This window comes from Labrus mixtus, chromosome 9 (assembly GCF_963584025.1).
Source record: "Labrus mixtus chromosome 9, fLabMix1.1, whole genome shotgun sequence".
Lineage (NCBI taxonomy): Eukaryota > Metazoa > Chordata > Actinopteri > Labriformes > Labridae > Labrus > Labrus mixtus.
In genome coordinates this window covers 18,762,889-18,784,765 of record NC_083620.1, presented here as the reverse complement: position 1 = coordinate 18,784,765, position 21,877 = coordinate 18,762,889, and the positions used below count along the sequence as shown (strand labels likewise).

The following is a 21,877-nucleotide window of genomic DNA, read 5'->3' as shown; positions in this document are numbered from 1 at the left end:
GAAAAGAGTCTATAAAGAAGAAACTGAGCCACTCGACTGAGTCATATGTAATAAAATAATAAAATAATTAATAATTAAAAATAATATAATAACAAATGCATGAACCAGACTATAGAAAGTGATGAATTGGTGTTGGCTCTGGTTTTTTTTTTATTTCTGTTCTGTGCAGTCTGTGTGTAATCTGTGTATGAAACAGCTTTAAGAGGTAAAGCTAATGAAAATACTGTCACCTCGAGCTCACATGTAATGTGATGTCTAAGGTTTCAGACTCATTTCCTGCGCTCAGTTCACCACCAAAAGACACCACGATCACCTTCTCAGAAAATATCAGGCTAATTAATAGACTCATGACCACATTGTCAACTTGGGCTTCATTTTAAACATGGATATCGTTCTGTGGTTAATGTTCCAAAACCTTAATCTTAAAATCAAAATACCTAATTGAATCTGTGTCAAAGGATCTTAAGAGAATTTAAGGATCTTAAGAGCCATAAATTCAACCCAACCTGCTCTCACTGATAACACTCTGCTCATTTCATTTAAAGATAAGAAGCTTTACAGGCCCTTTAAGCAGGGAAAGATATGGCTAATGCAATATTTAAAAAAAACAAAAACGTTATGACTCCCAACTAAGGATTATTAACTTTCTATTTCCAACTAATAGCCAAATCAGCTGATATCTGCCTTATGCAGAAACGCATCCTGCAGGACTCACTGTTCAAAGCCAGAAAAGGCCACAGTGCAACATTGTGTGAACCCCAGGCACCTGAAAACTATCAGGTTTGATATCTGCAATATTTAGCAACCATGCCTGCTGTGGGATGACGTCCCCTAAGAATCTATACTCAGCCTCTGTGGAGTAAAATATGTTTTCCTTTTTTTAACCTTTTCATGCAAATTTAACTTTTTTTTTTCAAGACAGCTGTGTGAATCTGTTACACTTACATGTAAACATTTGTGCTTACAGTAAAGGTCACATATTATACTCCATTTTCAAACAGTATAAATAAGTCTCAGAGCTCCCTAACACATTTCTGTGAAGTTTCTTGCTAAAAATCCACCCTGATCGTGTATTTTATCATGCCTATAAAGCCCTCTATTTCAGCCCTGCTCGGAACAGGCTGTTTCTGTTAAATGAAAGGGAGCTGTGTGTGACCACGCCCCTCTCTGAAGCAGCTTGGGTGGCTCTGACTTTTTCTTGCTCAATTTGTTTATGGTGAGAAGGCAGACTCAGAGGGAAGAACAAACACCTAGCTGTGGGAGTGGGTTACTGCCCTTTGTGATGTAACAAAGGGAAAATCTTCAAACGGCCTGTTTGAGCGCACATTTTCTTAAAAGTGGAGCATGCAAAAGATGGAGAGGATGGAGTTTTCTCATAACAGGGGGGTTTTTAGACAGGCTAGGGACAAATATTAGTGTTTGAAAACAAGTGTATTTAGCATAATATGTGACATTCAAAGTGCTTTACAAACAGATGTTTGAAGGCACATTCTTAAAGGATGTGTAGAGCCAGAAACAGATGTTGAAATTTTAATTATGATAATGAATTATCCTCGACTTGTTAGACCACAGATAAGATGCTTCTTTCAGTAAATGAGGCCCTGAATGATCATTACCGTAAAACATAGGAAGACTAATTTAGCCAGGTTATATCAAGTTACATATCTTCTTTGAGCTCACATAATAGCGTTAGTTTTAGAGCCTGGGAAAGATGACACACAATTACCACTCTAGTGGGTTTTCATGACATTGATGAAGCTGTTAGTAAAGGTCTGGAAAAAGCCACAAGTCAAATCTTACTGTTGGCTTCTTACCGAATGGAGCAAGAAATAAAATTTCGGGGGTTGTCAAAAACAAAGCAAATGGGAAAACATTAGGGGGAGAGAAGAAAAAAAAAACAGAGTAATATCACAGTACAAAGCTTGTGTTTTCTTGCACAAAGACATTTATGAAAACACGTCATCAGGACTATTCTGTGACTCTGTTCTCCGAGAGGTGATAATATGCTCTCGCAAGACGTTCAACAAAAGCAGCACACATGTGGCACTGGTTCATGCTGAGTTTATGTCATGTGAGAGCATAGCGGTTCAAGAGCTGCTTTTATCTGCCAACAAAGAGACAACTCTAGACACAGATACAGCAGCAGCAGCAGCACATAACACATATTCACCTACGAGGGATTCTGTTTAAAGCATATGTGTCCTTGATGGCAGCTCCATAAATAATTGCTTCACCGCTGGATTAATGGTGAAGACAGCCTCCCTTCCACAAGTCATTATTTACAGTATGAAGGAAATTCCCCTGAATATCTGTGACCAACCACAAATTCCTGTGAGGGATATCAGTGCTACGCCTGTTCGCCAGTTTATCATATCATCTATTGTATGTATGCTGAATCCGTGTTCACAGCAGCCCAGGGTGTTTTCAGCTGTTCATCAGAGAGGCTGTTTTCCCTATTGAGATAAGAAATTAAATCTGCAGGAGCAGAGGATGCTGGGTTTGCTGCAGGGTGGCGAGGCAGCGGCTCTGATAATGGAGCCGACTCCCATTGCGCAGGCTATGAGGCAAACAGCCGTGGCGCCTGCCCAACCCTGCCCATGTGTGAGAATGGCTAACAGTGTCACTTTGCACAGTCTCTCTCTCTCGCTCTGTCTTTCTCTCTCTCTCTCACTGTATATGAACTTGTGTTTTAATCTGCATTTGACAAAGTCGGGGAGGGAAGAAAGAGATTCAGTGTTTTCTGCACTCCTCTGGGTCTTAATTTGAGTAAAAAATATGCAGGAGAGAAAAAAAGATAAAAGTGGGTGAAACTGTGGGATTTGCCCTTGTATTGAATGTAGTGAGGAGTGTGCATGCATGGTGGGTCAAACACACAGAACCATGTGGAATAAAAAATGACTGATCGATGGAGTCAGAGGAAAGAAACACCATTTTCTCGTCCCCCTCTTCTCCTTCGCCTCATCACTTTCCGCTCATGCTCACAGCCTGGATGGGTTATGTCTGGTAGTATATTATGTAAATGTGAAGAGGGTTTAATTTCAATTTGGGAACTCACCAGAATGTCGTGTCGTTTTGGAGGCTCCTCACAGGTTTCACTTCAAAGCAGTCTGCAGAGAGAAATAAACGGTCACACCTTAATGTGCAAGCACAAATAACATTGGGGGCCATACGGCACCAGTTGTAATAGTGTCACAATCATAAAAAGGTTCAATTTATAGTCCAATCTTCGATTCAGCCAAGACTCAATACAAATGATTTGATATTTCTGCAGCAGTGGAACAATCCCTTTATGCCCAAAGCCCCAGTGCTGCGGAAAATTTAAAACAGGGGAAATTCCAGCTAAATATTTTACCTGCCTACTTCTTCATGATTTCCTGCTTTATACCCAGAGCTTTTATGTGTGTAATAACTTACAAGCGTACAAGGTAACAGTCATTTTGTCATCTATGTTTTTCTCTTCATAACGGCGATTAAACGCATTGAATTACTGCTTGAATGAATCCTGACTGCTGAACGTGTGCACTCCTGTCACTTAACACTAAATAATGGGCTGTTGTCCTTGTATTACATCAGGTCCTTAAATCAAAATGGCTTTATTTATATATATTTATACAACCATTTCAAGCATGGTGTAAGAAAGCCTGTGATTAGGAGTTCAAGGAAATGTCATAAATGTGTAAATTACTAACATAAGCTATTAATTATCAGCTGGAATGCCTTAAGTGTTACGTGGTTACAACTGTAGTTTCTTATTTAAAGTTATTATAAAACTACCTTTTTTCTTATTATTTAATAACTGTACATATTGTTTTTAATTCTTCTGCTATTTTTTTGCTGGTTGTACTCCTCTTTGTTGAGCTGTTGTAACAACCACATTTAGTAATTTAGTAAGTAAGAAATGCCATCATAGCTTTAGGCTATATTACAGTAGAACAAAGACCTATTTAAAACCATTCATTACACTTTAGCTTGTTTGTTCGTTTGTTTTTGTACAGGCACAAAAAAAAACAAAAAACACCCTCCAATCTTTAAATGCTCACTATCACTCATCCTTTAAGATGTTTTTTAGCAGACAGAAAAGTCAACAAGTTTATTCCAGTGACTGACTTCAGAAAATCATGCTGCACTTATCTGCATTTATAGATTTCCCACATCTTTATCTGGCAATTTTACCAGCTGACAGCTCATAAATACAGTGCAGAAACTTCAACATCAGAGCTAGTGCGAGTTGAAAGCGTCTCTGGTACAGTGGTTTCAAGCACACATTGATTTAAGTGGCGTTTTTTTTTTTCATACGCACCAAAGTAAACTGCAGGAAAAGGATGAACATAAAAAAAAAAGAAGTTGGAATAGACACAAACAAAGTGACCTGAAGTCCTGCTGCAGCACTGAATATACGTTTAAACAATCAAGGGGAAAACAATCCCTGCTCCTGCTCCCCATTGCACAACTAAAGGTGCACATGGAGCAATCACAGTTAATTGAAGCTTTTGTAGATGATTAAGAAGAAGAAAAAAAACTCCCCCCCCCACCTTTTCTTGGGAATACGACAACAGAGGAATCACTCCCACTCTCCTCTCTGTCAGATTTAATTGCCAAAGCAACAATCTTGATTAAGATCTCAACAGTGCTTTTTTTTTTTATCAGCCCCAGTCAAAGACAACACCGGGTGTTTGTCCAAGCAAGACATATTTACCCACCTGAACTCGGACTTGTACAAAGTGTGAACAAGGTAGGTCTTTAAAAAAACAGACCCTGACATTGAGAGCAACCTTCAAAGGTTGCTCCGAGGTTATTTGTTACAGCCAACTAAGACATGCCTCTCCATCTTCTTTAGTGTCATGCTTGTGGCTCACTCCCTCCAGTCCTTAAGTGAGCTCCCTTAACATGCACGGGGGGGGAATAGTTCAAGCTAAATGTAAAAACCTCAGGAATTAAAGATAAATTGTTTTCAAGTTTTTGTTACGACTTCCTATCCTTTTCTTTCTAAATGCCATAGCGTGTAAAGGCCGACGTTCTGACTGACCTAGGACAGTGATGTGAGAAGTACAATTTCACGCGTGTCGCACTCCAACGAAACGTCCATCTTGTGTTCATGTTCCCTGAAGCGTCAAACACCCAAGAAATTGATTAAAACACACAGCACATACACACATCTCATGCTGCAACTATCACCAGAGCTATATTCATTCCGCTTTAGCTGTAATGTTACATATATAGTTACTGCATGCTAACTGCCCCTTCATCTATTCATCAAACTCCCACGCAGAAACATCAAACGCAGACGCTGCCGCACACACCAACACAGACTTCAATTCAGTGACACAGCAATTAGGCTTGTGAGAGGATTTTCTCCTCCACATTCGAGTTATTGTTGTTACTCGTCTAATTAAAACACAGCAGTAGTGGGATGAGCAATTTGAAGAGGAAGAGAGGGAGAGGCTGCACACTCGACAACAAAAGCAGTTTAGCTTCAAAAATATCCTTCAAAGATCAAAAGTCATTAAGCGCATCCTCTGCTCCCAGTAATATCTTCATATGTTAGAGGATAATTTAACACGGGACTTTTTGTTTTGACAGCCACACTGGTATGGATCTATGGAAGCGATTAGTGATCAGAATTCAAATGATAAAGCTAATTTGAAAATTCAAATGCATTAACAGAAATGCTTTTTAATTTTCAGAATATGAGTGTATTATTTGACTCAAAAATAAAATGATGATTAATTTATCTAATTTGAATTTTAGTTTTCAACTTCAAAAATGCACATCCTTAGACCGCTCGCCTCATAGACTGTAAACATTATGTTCACCTGCCTGGGAGCTGGAGTCTGACGTCACTTTCCTGCGCCGTCCACTTTGCCATTTCGTTTTCGAGTTGGTTTGAATTATGATCACTTTTTAGCACGGCAAGTTTGAAAACGAAAAGCCAAAGACCTTTTTGTTTTCATTTGAATTATGTCATACAATATGCATACATAGAGAGTAAAATTATAATGCAAACTGGTTTTTGAAAATGATAAAGCAAATGTCATTTTCTTCCTCATTTTAATTTAGTCAAAGAATGTGCATTTTTGAAGTTGAAAACTAAAATTCAAATTAGAAAAATTAATCATCATTTTATTTTTGAGTCAAATAATACACTCATGTTCTGAAAATTAAAAAGCATTTCTGTTAATGCATTTGAATTTTCAAATTAGCTTTATCATTTAAATTCTGATCACTAATCGCTTCCATATGGATCAAATGTACAAACGTAACTAATGATTCTATGGTCGATTATTCTACCATTGTATTGTCCCAATTGTTAGATTTGATGTTTTGGCTGGAAAATGTTAAAATAATAAACCAAAAATCAGAAATAATATCCCAGTGCAATAAGTCAAATGTTCAAATGGCTTTTTTTATTTAATATGTTTTCCCAAAAAATGAATTTACTCCGTCATATATAACAGGTGGCCCGAAGGCTGGTGGTTATGTGGAGCGACCCATGTATAGAGGCTATAGCCCTCGTTGCAGCGCCCGTGTGTTCGAATCCGACCTCAGCCCTTTGCTGCATGTCATCCCCCAATCTGTACGCCCCACATTTCCTTTTTCTCCCCAGCTGCCTTATCTAAAAAAGGCAAAAATGGCCCAAAAATATATATATATAAAAAACATATACTTACATTTGAAACACATGAGCCACTATGAAATGTTTCATGCCTATTCAATCTGTTGGGACTCTCTAAAACCTGACAGGACTTTTCTCATATCTTAGTATTCTTTACTTTTTATTTTTTTTTATTTAAAAAAAAAAAAAAACCCATTTCATATAATATTTAGTGATAAATAATATTGAAAGTCAGGCTTATTCTACTACTCACTGTTACCACATGAGATAAAGGACAACACTCGCTGACTCAGACCTTCAAATGACAAGTAGCAGCGTAAGCAGTAATTATCCTACATTCACTAGTTAGTAATGACTTAAAGTGTAACATCCTGTTCCATCTGGATAAAGCGAGTTCAGAGCTGAGAGAATCTTAATGGCATGTCAGAGAGAGGGCGATTTATTTCATCAACACTAAATCAGAGGGAAAAGGGAGCAAGGACACAATTCTATGTGATCGCTTCAGATCAGGATGCAGAGGAAAAGATCTTCATTGAAAAAGAAAAATACAGACAGCTCCAGCTGCAGAGGTTGATGATGCACCAGGTAGGTTGTTTTTGGTGTGATGATTAAACAAGACAGGCTATCTTACTTCACAGAAATGGGATTCATGGTGGTGGAAAAAAGGACCCAGATTAGAGATACAGTGTCAAAAGTTAAAGTCCTGCATTCAAAACATATCTGATTGTAAAATTGGAATAGCTAAAGGAAATGCTCTTACCATAAAACAATGGCAGGTAAACAGGGAAGCCTAATAATGATGACATCAACATGATGGTGCTGATGATGATGATGATGATGATGATGATGATGACGACGAATAATAATAGTTATATAATTTTAATTTGTCAGAGCACTGTGCTAGATTTAGTCAGCTCGGCTTTTCTAATTCACATTATGGAAGAGATGTGGTAAAGGAACGCTACATCCATCCTTTCCATCACACTTTCAGACTGATCGAGAAATAATACCTCTCATGCCTTTAATTATTTCAAATAAAGAAAATGGCATCATTCCTACTTTTTTTCAAGAACTAAACCCCACTAAAACAGAATTTTTGCCCTGCATGTGGATGTTTTGTCTAGAATAAAGTGACAAAATATGTGATGATTTATCTTTCAGTTCACTTATAAATTGAAGCATCAACAAAGCTAGTGAGGCATTCAAATTGCACACGTTTATACAAATACAGGTTTTTGTAAGTACAGTGTATGATGATGGTCAAATACATGATGCTGATGAATTAGATACTCATTCTGCAGGTGTCAGGAGTGCGGGGTGGGGTTTCATTTTCTCTCTCTCTCTAAACTCAGTGTGGCACCCTCGTCGCCCTTCCTATGTCGGCCATCCTCAAGGACAAACAGTTATTTAGCCAGTGTCTCTCCACCTCAGAGCTCTGGTACACTTGCAGTTGCAGGGCGAGCCTGTAAGCCTGGATTATGTCTCAACAGAGTGGCTAAATGGAGCTTTTATTCCCCTTGTTTTTCTCGGACTCTGCAGTGTTTTTGCAGATGGGCATTCAGTAGAAACTAAACAGGTTTCACAGTGAGGGATGAAACATGCCAGTGTCTGTATTCTGCAGTACCTGTTAGTCTTTGGTGTGTGACCAGTGATGCCCATGGAAAACATTATCGCCTCTCAGTCTAGACACCCTCTAGAATTGTTAATGAAGAGTGAAAAGGAACCTGCTACAGGGCCTCTGTGTAGCCGCGTCTAAACCATGTGTGAAAATGCTAGGCACACAGCACATCCATATTTCTCTGCTTGACTTGCCACAAGGCTAAAATAAACATTTTAAGGCCGGGACCCACACTGCTATTATGAAACCTCTTATAAAAATCAAATAAAGGATCACATATTTGATAGTGAACTCTACCAGTGGGATGAGATAGTAGCAAAAGGCGAGGATATTGAGTTTGAGTAAGGCCTAGTGGTCATTCTGCCGGTTAAATCAACCTCTTTGAGAGCAATATGAGAGGAATATAAAACAAGAAGTGACACTGTGCGGGAAGAAAAGATGCACACAAAAAAAAAGCCCTATTCACTGCATGCATAACTGAAAGCTTTTTAAGCATGTTAAGTCAATTTTTATCAGATTCAAAACAGCCTTCAATGCTGCCTCCACTGAGTGCAATTTAGCAGACAACATATGCCTCTCTTACACTGCCCACACAGTTGGCACACTGACCATTACCAGTACCTCCAGGGCGGCCAATGTGACCTCCAGAGATGAGAGAGAGAGAGCTCCAGACAAAGGCAACAACCCCCAGCAAAAAGTAGAGGTTTGTACTGTGGGCCACAGTGAGCTGAAGCACACGGAGATAATGGCGGCTGTGGAGGTGTAAATTGATGAGGAAAAAATTGCGCCGATGTTTTACTACCGCATTTACCGTGACTCGGATGTAACGACCTCCTTTGTTAGGAGGGAAATGTCGCTGTGGTGCAGACAGTGTCCGTGGTGACACTGAGCAATAATACAAGTTGCCTCAGAGCATCACATCACATAATATACGCTCTAATAATTGCTCGGGTTAGGCAGCTATTTTTAATAAAGAAAAACATGGGGACATTTGCAAGTTTGCGTTAATCCAAAATACGTCCCACATATATAAATCAGCGAACCAAAGGGAACATGGAAATTGAATAAAGGCCGTAGTCATCTTGAATGAATAATTATGCAATAAGCACAACACAAAGTTTTTGCACCAGTGGCCACAGAGGTCAACAGGGTTACCCAAGGGCCCCTAACATGAAGACTGCCAGCATGCAAGGATCAGAGTTTCCCTCCAATTCTGATGAGTCAGGGAGTATCGTCTCGGTTGCTCATGATCTGATGCTCTGGTAGTAAAGCTCTCTCTTCCCCCCTCCTCCCCTGTGAGCTGAAGCCTCTGATGATGTCCGTTCAGCTATTTATACACTTAGCCATGCTCAGCACATTTAGCCGTACCACATAAATAATCAGAAGATATGAGAGACAGTGTGCACGCAGGACTACTTTCCTTTAACACAGCAACTTCTGGCTCCCTACTTTAACAGGGCCACATACAACCTTTCCTATATTACAGTCCTCTTTGTTGCTTGTCATGATTTATGAGCTCAATCTATTATTAATAGGCTGCTACTGAGTGCATGTACCACCAAATTATTTGCATATTCCATTTAGCTGTTTGTGAAACCTGTGCTTCAACACGCAAGTTACAACACAGGCATTTAATGCAAAATATTATTATTATTTTTTTTTTTTTTTGTATGAATATTCCGAACAAGGTCAAACATGCGTGCTCACAGCAGCAGCAAAAATGAAATGCAGCTTGAAACCAAGAATAGTCTCCATGTGCCCAGAACATGAATCCTGAACAAATGTATGGTGTAATTAGCAGGTGAGGTTTGGTAAAAGCTTCTGTAATGGCAAATTATGTCAGCTCCCCTTTGAAAGCAGCAGACGGTTTCCCTAATGGGCTGACAGGAGAAGCCAGTCTGGCTCCTCCTTTCAGTAAACTGTTACCATGCAAGAGGTGCCAAGGCCCACAGCACACATATACAGCAAGTCAAATACGATTATACAGCACTCCAAATATCTTTCTTCCGAGGGTACATCGTGTCCCTGTTTAAAATTAATTTGAGTTTGAGACACTGAAACTCATCATTCTTTGACTGCAAATGGGCAGGTTTTTATCTAATACTGAAACATGTGCCGTAAGTTATAAATACAGGAGCTTGCTCTCAATAAAATATGTCAAATTTTTCATTTTTTTTTGGTATTTAAAATGATTGTGGGGTTTTTGATGGACCTTAAAACACTGTACCTTGAGTCTGTGTGCTGGCTTCCCAATATGAAGACACATGAACTGAACTTTATGATAAATTATTCAAACTCTACATATGCATTGTTTTTGTAAAGGTTACAATGTTTTGAGCTCAGTGCTTGTTCTGTTCAATAATTCTCAATGATAGCGAAACTATGAAAGTTGGCTCTTGCCATTTCTATTCAAAGGATTGCCAAAAAGAGAGGAAATGTTAGCGTTTATAAATGATTAATATTGCATAGCTTCCACATACATTAACCATGGTGTTTCGAGAAGCACGGAGGTACAGTAGAGAGCAGAGCCATGACAGTTGATTAAACATTAACACATAAAAGGACCCACAATGATTTGAATAATTGTTTGAGTCCAGTAGCACATCCACCAAATGAATGTGCCATTACCATACAATACAACCCATCCATCAATCACAACGACCCTATGCTCATGTGCAGGACATTTTATCCTTCTCATTTCTTGAATGTAATACAATTAAAGATTTTAAAAAAATGTGTCAAAAAGTGAAAGAGTGTTGGTTGCCCTGCAGAAACAAAGCCTCAGTCTTCATTCAGAACATCTTTTTATTATGTCTACTTTGCACCAACAAGTCAAATCAGGTGTTATTTGAACAACAATTGTCCCATCACCAAACCTGGCTTGTTCATGCTTGGTCTGAGCCCCCCCCCCAAAAAAGGAACATGCTCAGAAAGTCACCATTGTGCAGCCTGAATTCACATGTCCATGAAAAATAGAGCAGCACATCTTTTGTTACTGACTGAAGGTTTCAGAGCATAAAGAAGCAAAGAGAACCAAGGCTGCGGCTTCTCTGAGCAGCTGCTTTGCCTTGTTGCTACCAAGGAGATGTGATAACTCAAGTTTGAACTGTGCTTCAAACGGGCATCACTGATCGAACTAGCCATTTATCGTCCCGTCTACCAATTCAGAGAGGAGAGACTCAATAAGTGTGATGAGAGATACAGCAGCGTATAGCCCTGTCTGGGTTGGAATTGGAAAGTGAAAAGTGTTCATTTTAAGTAATCTGTATAGACAAATTTAAAGCCTTTTTTCGGGAACATTTTAAACCCAAATGTGTAATTTACGGGCACACAGCTTATTACAACCTATCTTATAATGTGAAAGCAGAAATTGGGCTTCATTTTCCAAATCATCCAAAACACAGCAAGCCAATCCAAAAAGGAAATGGTATTCAAATGTCTGGAAGGAATCTATAACAGCCCCCTTTGTATTTTGGCATAACGATGTATGAGGAAGTTTCAATTTAGCAGGATTTTAACTTTTCATTTCTACTACTGTCAATTTAAAACATCAAAAAAGAGCATATTACAAATCACTTACACAATAGCTAAACACATGTTTTATCGCAGCGCATGCAATTATAGAAACATCAATTAAAATCTGCAGCAAAAAAATTCATGGTTTGTTGTAATTGCAGTTTTCTGTTAACTACATTCATTAAAACGTAATTAAAACACTATAATTTACTGAAATTCATAGTTTTTTTTATTGAACACCACTCTCAGCAGGGTCATTTCCTGGCATTCAGCCCCAGTTTGCTGGTAAGCTTTAGGAATATGCAACATTGAAGGATCAATATATATTTAGATACATGATATAACATTGAATTGTGCCATGTTTTCCCATTTAAAACTCTCAACCGATCAATGAAATCTTTACAAATGTCCAGATCTTACAGCAGAATGTTAAGTTCACTGTAACATCATATTTCATGAAACTTTAATGAGCTCCTTGCAGAAGGAACCCAGCTGCAGTAGCAGCAAACATTGATAGGATATAATAAGAGCACCCTGAAATACAATGCATTCAATGCCAAAGCTGTTCATTGCATGGTTTCAAAACGCTTTGCTGCCTGATAAAGGCGTATTTAGCGACATGTGAACGTGGACCCTGTGCCTGAAAGCGATTGTTTCAGAGCCTTCTCATACAGACATGGTCAGCTGGACTCGGCCAGCCTTGCTTAGTCACGCTGACAGAACAGTGCTTCCACAAAACACCAGAAAAGCCCTGTTATGATCCTCAGTTACAGCCTCATTCGGGCACCAAATGTGCAGAGAGCCATTGTTTGTTTAGCCCCTGAGATGTGCTCAAGTGTTTGCTTTGTGTGTCCAATTATTTACTCCAATATCTGCAGGCCTCATAAATGCCAGAACGCTGGGGTAAAAAGAATTAAACTTAGCCGGGAATCCTCTTGATGACATTTTATGAGACACGACAGCATTTCAGCAATGGTCTAAATATGGTTTGTCATCATTCTGTCCAAGGATCCACAGTAACGTTTATATCACTGCTGTTTCTAATAATAGCAACCTGCCAGCTCCCAATGCAAACAGTGCGATCAGAAACAACAGTAAGCCCGCAAAAACTGATGCATCCAATCCATTCATGTTGGCGTATTGACATCCTGCTGATATTGGAAGGGATTATGTGACTTAAGTCTGCATGTTTTGCATGCCTGAAGAAGTGTTCCACTTGGATGGAAGCTGATCTCGCAGTGCCAGTCAGCTGCGTCTGAATACTGACTTCCTCCTTCGCAGATAATCCCGTGAAAAAGACAACTCTTTAATGCCTAACATCCTGAACACAGCTCTCTCTATTCCATGAATCAGAATTAGCCACCATAGACGCCAGAGACGATTTGTTCCTCAACCGTGGACCTTTTCCACATGTCAATAATGATGTGTGAACATGAATCAGGTTCAAAGTGGTAGGGATAAAAAGAAATCGCTGATAGTGAATATTATGAGCATACAAAAAGACATTGCTTGTTAAAAGCAACTTCATTTTTTATCCTTTTTTACAGCATGGATGTGTCACACAATCTAATTTTATTTCCCTTTTCTTTTACATTTCATTCCATACACACACAGCTCAAGCCTCTCTGTTAAAACGCTGCAGATTTCCATTTAGATACATTTGAAAATGCTCTGATAGAAAGAACACAAAAACTGTTTACTGTGGGGTTTTATGAAAAGAAATGGTCAGTTTTCTGACGACTTTTATGTTTCTATGTGTACAAACGGACCTCAAGCCAAGCATTAATGACCAGTTGTATTTCTCTGAGGGGTCCATAAAGACTTGAATCTATTTAAATTAATCCATGTTATATAATAACATTGTAGAGGACAAAAAAAAAAAAGACAAAACATTCTGCTTTCTATTTTCCGCACCAAAACATAAAGGCTGCACCCTGTTCAGAACATCTGTGCCTGATAAAAACTGGAGACAGCTGGAGAAGAGAAGAAAAGAAAAATATGAGCATGTGTGTGCATGGGTTAATGACATTACTGGCCAAATGTTCTCTCAGCACCATCCAGCAGTGAAAGATCCTCAGGAGGGGCAGAGAAAGGCAGCGAGGCCATGATGAAATAAGGCCTCCAGTCAAACAGATTGTTTGCTGAGAAATTGCTAAGAAATGTCAATCAAGTTGTCGTGCCCTGGAGGGCAGGTGGAGTCAGCTTGCCAGCACAGAGTACCTTTTATAAAACGAAGAGAGCGGTGAAAAATAAATACAGTATACTGGGCCTGTTTTCTAACCCATGAACCTTTGCAAGGTGGTAAATAATGGCCTTGTTAATCGTTTACTGATAAACCATTTTTGACAACTTTTAGGATGCATCGTTGCCACAAATCTCCAAAAACTGCAGGGAATTTTGGCCACAACAAATCCATTCCGTATTGATTGAGATTTGAAACTGCTGAATAAGGCAATTATTGTCATAAGTGTTTAGAAACAGCTGTTACATATTGCTATAGTTAAAAGTCAGAAACTCAAAGTCAGTTATTATTGATGTACCTTATTATTTAAACACACCAAAAAGGAATGATGTTTGTTACTTTACAAGCTTAACACCACCTTAAAAAGAGGGTGCTTTATGTGAAGTCGGAGCCAGCTTTGGGGGGAATTCATTAAATTACAAGACCTTTTCATCCTTAGGATAAGCTTATCAAATCCAAAGAAACGCATAAGAAATACACCATTAAGGAAATTAAATGTTCATTTATTTATTCATATATTAAATTATCATTTTTGGGCCATTTTTGCCTTACTGGATAGGACAGCTGAAGAGAGAAAGGAGTAAGAGAACGGGGTGATGACATGCAGCAAAGGGCCGAGGTCAGGTTCAAACCAACGGGGGGGGCCATAACTGCTAGGCGCCCCACAGGACTTTCTGTTCAATACAAGGAGGATGTGGTTAGCTTAGCTTTGACTTCAAACAGGAAGCAGAGGTACGCATGTATCTGTGGTCTCAAATGAAGCAGTCTATGTCTTCATGGTGGGCAATGCTGAATGCCTCATGGTGTATAGCTTTATAGGGAGGGGACAGAAATGAAAATTGTAGATCGTTTTACATTCCTCAGCAGGGGAGAAGATTAGCAAGTTGTCCACCTAACTAAGTGTCCCTGGCTTTCTTTGATAGTCTGCAGTTTTGAAGCCTAACATTTCTAAATTGCCAGCTTTCTTTTTTTCCTAAAGATCTGAAAAAGTCTTTATACTTTTGTATGGAGACATAAAATAACATGGAGTCAGGTACAGACGCCATGTACAGCTTTATATAAAAGCTCAAAGACAAATCAAGCCAATTTAAAGGGTGAAAGGAAAAAACCTGTGTTTCTAAAGATCCAAACTGACCCTTTACATGTGCACACAAATGATGTTAATGTGCAAATTACCCCCAGTAAGCATTTCAGTTACATAATGTATTGCGGTTAGTTCTTTTATGTAGCATTTATGGTAAGTTGTGATAAACTGTTAGAAATCTCTGTGCTTCACCAAAGACACTCCTACCTGTGTTTCAGATTATACAGGCACCTAAATAGACTTTCTAGCATCCTATACTTTAAACCCTTTTAAGGCAGCTGTGCTCTGTAGCTCCGTGGTAATGGCTGCATATGTATACTGTACATTACATGCTCTGCTCTTAGAAAGCTCCTGTGCAATTTGCTTGATTCTTCACGGTGTCACCGTGTAAGACTGACGCAACCTTCCAATGGATTGAGCTTGATGTTGCTACACTGCAGAGATCTTTAGTGCTGGTTCCTGCACCATTCCATTATTTGCATGCAAATGAGATGTTAGCATAAGGGAAAAGGTGATTGGAATCAGATGAGGAATAGAGTATGAATGCTTTTATCGGCCAAATCCAGTGCAGTCAAACGTAAGAATTCATTAATCCAACAGCCAGAAAAACCTAAACTTTCAACATTAAAGCATGAGGATGCATATTTTTAATCCATATGCATATGGATGGAGGAATTAAAAAAAAAAAAAAATGCTTCTAAGAAATTGAAGAAAACATCTTTAAGCCTGATGAAAAAGCTCGAGGCGCGTGCTAATAAACGAGGTCAAATGTGGTTTGTAACAGTTCACTGAATCCCCCACATTAATCACCAACAACATATGCTTTTGTGCACATTGTTGCATATATCCAAAGAAGATGGCATTTTATTAGGCAGCCTTTGACCACTGAGAACAAAAAAACAGAAACATTATTGTCGATTGTTAACAGCTCCGGGAGCACTGAGAGCCGGAGCAATGAAACAGCTCTCTAATGTCTTGTTGCACCATGAGAATGAGGCAGAGAGGAGTGAAAGGGCTTTTGTTCCGCCAAGGTCAATTGTTCCACGTTGATTTTATTACAGAGCGGAAAGGAGCTTGATAATAAGCTTTCTTAATAGCTGTGTTTCCAAAGTTATTGGTGGGTTCGGCAATAATAACCTAAAACGTATTTTGTTTTAAGTGTAGGAGCGGCGTAAACCTATTTGATCTTTATTGCCCAAAATAGGTAATAGCTGGACAAAGCAATACCTGCTGGGAAAAGTGGCTGAGGCGGTGTTAGGCTGCATTGATTCCAGCTGTTCTTGACAGCATTCATTATTTATGATGGCACCCGTTACATACTCTAACAGACACATTAATTAACATGTTTTGTCTTCTTTTTGTGTTCCTGAAGGCATCTTGACCCTGCCGGCAGCAAACAAGGAGAGCATCCTCTGAGCTATTATCATTAATGTGTCATCCCTTACATTTAGGCAGCAGAGAGGGATCTAATTATGTAATCCAAGCCATGTTTCATCCTTTATGGGAATAACCAGAGGAATAAGATTCACCCCGCAGAGTTTAAAGCGAGATCTCAGATTGGTGTCACTCGAGTTAATCCCATTATGGGCCAAATAGGAGCCAGAGTGAAAGAACGGATATGTATACAGAGAAAATGGGATCAGTGCAGAGATTGAGCCAAGCAAGCTATGTAAGGGTGAAGTCATGGTTTTATGGATTAAACCCAGTCGAGCCATGATGATTAACTTGACCCTTTTGTTGGAGAGTCGGCCCCTTTACACCTCCAAGCTTCTAGAAATATGTGTCTGTTCTTGATCCGGATCACGGGAGGGTTTGAATCCAAAGCGTCCTCTGATCACGGCCACCAGACACAGCCCCTCGGACACACCGCACAGATCCATCTGTGAAAGGCAGATGACGGGGGAGTTTGACTCGTACAAACACACCACGCCGTGACTCACAGATGGGAGCCAGCTCAGGCAGGATTTGTCACCGTAATGGGAACGGCGTCTGTATCTGTGTACTGTATGTGTGTGCACGCGCTCGTGTGTCTTGTGAGGGAGTCTGTGAGCACGTAAATACATGTGTGGTGAGACTGTGGTGTTGACTTTCAGCAGAAAGAGGGTGGGCGGAGGAGCGGCGCTTTGACAAGTGTGTGATGCATGCTTCTGTGACGGCAGCAACGATCAGAGAGCAGTGGGCTGTCAGGGACTGATAACCCAGACAGAAGGAGTTTAGTAAGACCCCTGTCACTGGGCCTAATCCACAGTGCAGTACAGACCAGAATACATGGTCTTTAAATGTACAACAGAGGCTTTTTTGGATCTATTTTTTAAAGCATATTAAAGACCTTTATCTAAAAACTACAGACAGCACAGGTTGTGCTTTTAAAGAGAGGAAAATGTGCATAATTAATCCAAAGGTTATTCACAGACAACCTCTCCCTGCCAGGTTAAATCATGGTGGCAAGTAAGTCATCTCCTTACTTTGGCTCCCACTTCCAGTCCAAATATGACAAACAAGTAAATCAATGTGCAGCCCGCACCCCTTATCAACTTCAAGAGCAGGCAGCCGAGTGATTACAGCTCACTTTCACTTTCGATTTAGCATTTAGGAGGTGAAATACAGACACCCTTAAACAGATGCACGTTGTTTTGGATGGGTTGATCTGCAGTGGTAATAATTACCACCCCACCATGACCGCTGATGATAATCAGTGAGGGAGAACCGGCCTGATCTGGTCTGTCAATCTCCTGTGGCCAAACAGACATCTGCATAGGAGGAGGAAGAAAACATATTTTTCCTGAGATTATTAAATTATTTCCCTTTCCCAAAATGTGCACATATAGCCATGCGATCCAGATTTTCCTTTAAAGAGATAATGGATGAGTAGCTTAGTGGTGGTTACAGTCCTGCGAATCTTACCAGACAAAGCCTTACATGTAGCCATTGACAAGGCAAAGAAACTAATATATTCAGGTTTAAACTTTGCATTTTATACGTGACTTTGCTCAGCTCAGTGTTTTCAGTTGTTTAATCTGTATGAAGGAGAAAGAAAGAGCGTTTTCTGTTCTTCATCGACTAACTCCTCCAGAGACGCCAAGCACTTATGGTCAAGTAAACGAACGCTTCAATGCTTCCAGTCGCCTCGAACAGAGCTCAGTCTGCACTCATCCCAGGGGAATAGTCAGGTAAGACCTTTCTATTATCAAGTTTAGGACTACAAAACAGCTGAATCCAGAGTCCAACATTATGCTCTGTAAATAAGTTTGTGTAGCTTCAATATTGCATCATAATTCAGACAAGCTTATGCAATATAAGACTCCCAGGTGGGAGACAAATTCCATCCGTGGGAGATGAATTAGGCCCATTTCTTAAAAGCTTATTTGAGTTGTGAGGAATATTTTCTCACATTCAAAGAATTTTCAACACTTCAGTACCACGTTGGAAGCACTCCTTAGACTATATAACATTTGAATAGTGTTCCTTTGCACAAATGTAATGGATGTTTTGAAAGCGGCATGATTGTCATTTTGTCACATAAAACATGCTCTCTCAAAAGTCTCAGATTGCAGAGTTTTCATGAGCCTGTGAATGCATTCAAATGAAGCCGGCCTATATGTGCATTATCATTGCAATGATGAAACAATAGCCGCATATTCAAGAGACAGATTACTGACCTAAATACGTTTCAGGGAAGGAAAATGAGGGAAAATGAAACACTACTGTAAAAGGTTTGAAACACATAAGTCATGCTGAGTAAATGTGATGTTTGGTTAAATGGACTAAAACGTGCAGAAAAGACAATCTGGCCCTTTAAATGCTCAATTAGTGGGTTGCTGCTCCAGTATGTGCAAACCAGTCAGTGATGCCTGAACAGGCCTTTAGCTGCATCATGAGATTTAAAATAATTACCAGAGACAGAGAACTGCTGTGCCCTGAAGCTTACACTCTCCTGTCAACGTGAACATGTGGCGTGCAGCAACAACCTGTCTAACTTAATATACTAACAAGGCTCCACAAAATGCAATAAAAAATATATAGAGATTAATTTGACAGAATGTATTATTGTGATGCAATTAGCAGTTACTAGGTGATTTTTTTGCATAGAGTATAAAGTGCTGATGACATTTGTTGGGGGTTGGTACCAAACAAACATGTTTTTCATGACAACAATACCTTTTTTTCTTCTTAGTAATGCTGGTTTGAAACACGTTTCCTCTATCAAAACATTTCAGGTTTTTCATTTGGAAATTGTGCTTTGCTGTGTTTGCATTACGCAGTCCTATATCTAAACAAATAAAGCTTCTTCTTACCCTGCTTCATTGCTTTCTTAAGTTAATATAAGTTAGGGCATATTCACAGAAAGCAACATGGGGCCACTTCACTTTCTGAATGGTGTGCCCTCAAAATAGTAATACATTAAGAATAAATAGAAACTGCTTCAGCAATTTGCCTATTTGTTGTATCTGTGTGAGAGTAATACAATGAGACAGGCTTTAAAGAACACCAGTTGGGTACGGTTACATAACTACTGTAGTCTAAAATCTAATGTGGAAGAAGCAAATGTCGGCGTTCAGATTACAGTAAGAGGCAGTTAGAGGGGCCTATGCAGAGAAGTTCAAAATATCACACATCCCATGACTGAAAAAAAAAAAAAAAAACTGGCAAATGAGGATCACCCCTGTAGTAAATTTCTCACTGAACATGTTAGCCAGTAGACATATCTGTGAATCCTCATCTTGCGTTCTGATTTCAGATGTAAGATGATGAGATAGAGTTCCAGGATGTGAGATTTTAAAAGTTCACCGCCTGCAACTCATTTTTGCCACACAACCCCGTCATGACCCCTGTCCATGTTGAAAGTTTAGCCAACTTTCAAAGTAGACATGAAAAAACTAATATAAGAAATTGGAGAACTTTCCAATAATCTTTTATAAGTCTTTTCAACGGTGAAACTTGGTTTTGGAATCAACTGTCAATCTAGGAAACCAACAGCCTCATGTCTCTGTGAAGAGGAGAGCGACATACTACAAAGCGACTTTTTAAGTCTACAGAGAGTTTTTCCACACTCAACAGATCTTTGATGTGGCTGAGGAAGAATTCAATTAAAGCTATGAGGAATGTATTTCATCTAAAAACAGAAAATATAACCAGGAACTACAAAACAGGTTGGATTGCGAGAATCTTTTTCTTCTTGAAAAATAAATACACGCTCAGTTCTAAGGTAAAACAGGGAAAAGCTGCAAAAAGCCTGGACTTGTTGCAAAAACAACAGTGCCTGCAGTAACAGAATAAGTTGTGTCAGATCATTGATAATCAAATCAACAAGTGAGCCCAGGAAGAGTGGAAACAAATTCAAACACTGTCACTGTCAATGCAAACCAATATGCTTCATCTTCAGATGAAAGCGTGTCGCAGTCTTTATTAATAACTCAGAGTCTCAGTTCAATATCAATAGTGTCTCCCTAACAGAGGTGACAAAGACTGACTCGTGTGTGTTACTCTAAAGGTCGGATTGGCATTAAATTGGGACCTCGGGGAGTAGATTTTAAAATATTTTTGAATATTTTCAGAGTCTGAGTCTTTTTAAATATTAGAGGGATATGTGTATTAGTCCTTGAGAGAAAATGTATTTCATTCGTCATTCTGTGCAAGAATCCAGCAAACACGACATGGAGGTCGCATTTCAATTTATTGCAATAATGTGGGATACCATAACCAAGCTCATATATTTCATTTTTTAATCACATTTTATGAAAACAGAGAATGATGAACACACCATATGTGAAAATCTGTTAACTTATCTCGCCATTTAAAACTGTTGGATCTGCATTAGTAGTTATCACAGCGCTTATTATATTTCACATTACGGCTATACATTTTGTGGAGCCCAAGTAAAGAAATCTATATTTGCCTAAATAAATACAAAATATAACTTTACATGCAATTTGAAACAGAAAGGTAAAGCGCTCAAATAAGTTTCATGACATAACCCACCCTATGGCCCTTTGTTGCCACTGCAACACACCCAGGATCTGTTGAAGTGAGCTCCAGGTAGTGACAATGCTGACACTACCTACCCATCCACATGGCCTCCCACTGAACCGTGTACACTGATGGGCAGCAAGAGACAGAACATGACACATGACATGGGGTCTGTCAGGTGGGAACCTCCCTTCACCGGTGCTTCATCCGATTAGTCCCAAGACACCGCAGGAAGGCCGGACAGTGAGTTCTAGTGTCCTAGAGTCAGCCCCTCCAATACCAGCTCTCACCAAACATCATGCTCACACCAAACAGCATTGCCAACTTCAACAGACCCAGGCTCCGTTGATGCGAGCTCCAGGTAGGTGACAACGCTGATACTGCTGAACCTACTACCTGGCCCCTAATGGCCCCTACAAACAAATGCAACTCTTCCTGGTGTCAACATTACATTAAAAGAGAGATCTGGGAAAGAGGGCGGGGGAAAGCAGAGCCAGGATGAGGCTCCCTGACCGGGCTAGCACTCACCCCTGCCAGATTGGGCTGTCACCGTAAACTATTAATTTACAAACATTATACTGTTTGTCTGAATCAAAACAGTATTACATTATTACAGTATTAACAGCATTATTCCACGATAGGAGAATACATAGCACTAACAGATATTACATAATTGTATACCATTTGATACAAAACACTGGATTCACAGGGACACTTGACTACACAAGGAGACACTCACATCGATTGAAACTGAACAACACGGACTGGATTTCCTGTAATGTAAGATGAGGTTTTAAACTGAAAGCGTGTGTGACTTCGGGAACAAAAAGCTCTCTA

At 39.5% G+C, this 21,877-nt stretch overlaps 1 protein-coding gene across 1 annotated transcript in view; it reads right to left on the bottom strand.

Moving 5' to 3' along the window:
* The window catches only part of lrfn1 (leucine rich repeat and fibronectin type III domain containing 1), a 118,897-nt gene that overhangs the window by 54,510 nt on the left and 42,510 nt on the right, over positions 1 to 21,877 (bottom strand). Inside the window, exon 2 of the mRNA XM_061046665.1 lies at positions 3,056 to 3,107. The gene's annotated coding sequence lies outside the window, so the exon portion shown is untranslated. The remainder of the gene's footprint in view (positions 1 to 3,055; positions 3,108 to 21,877) is intronic.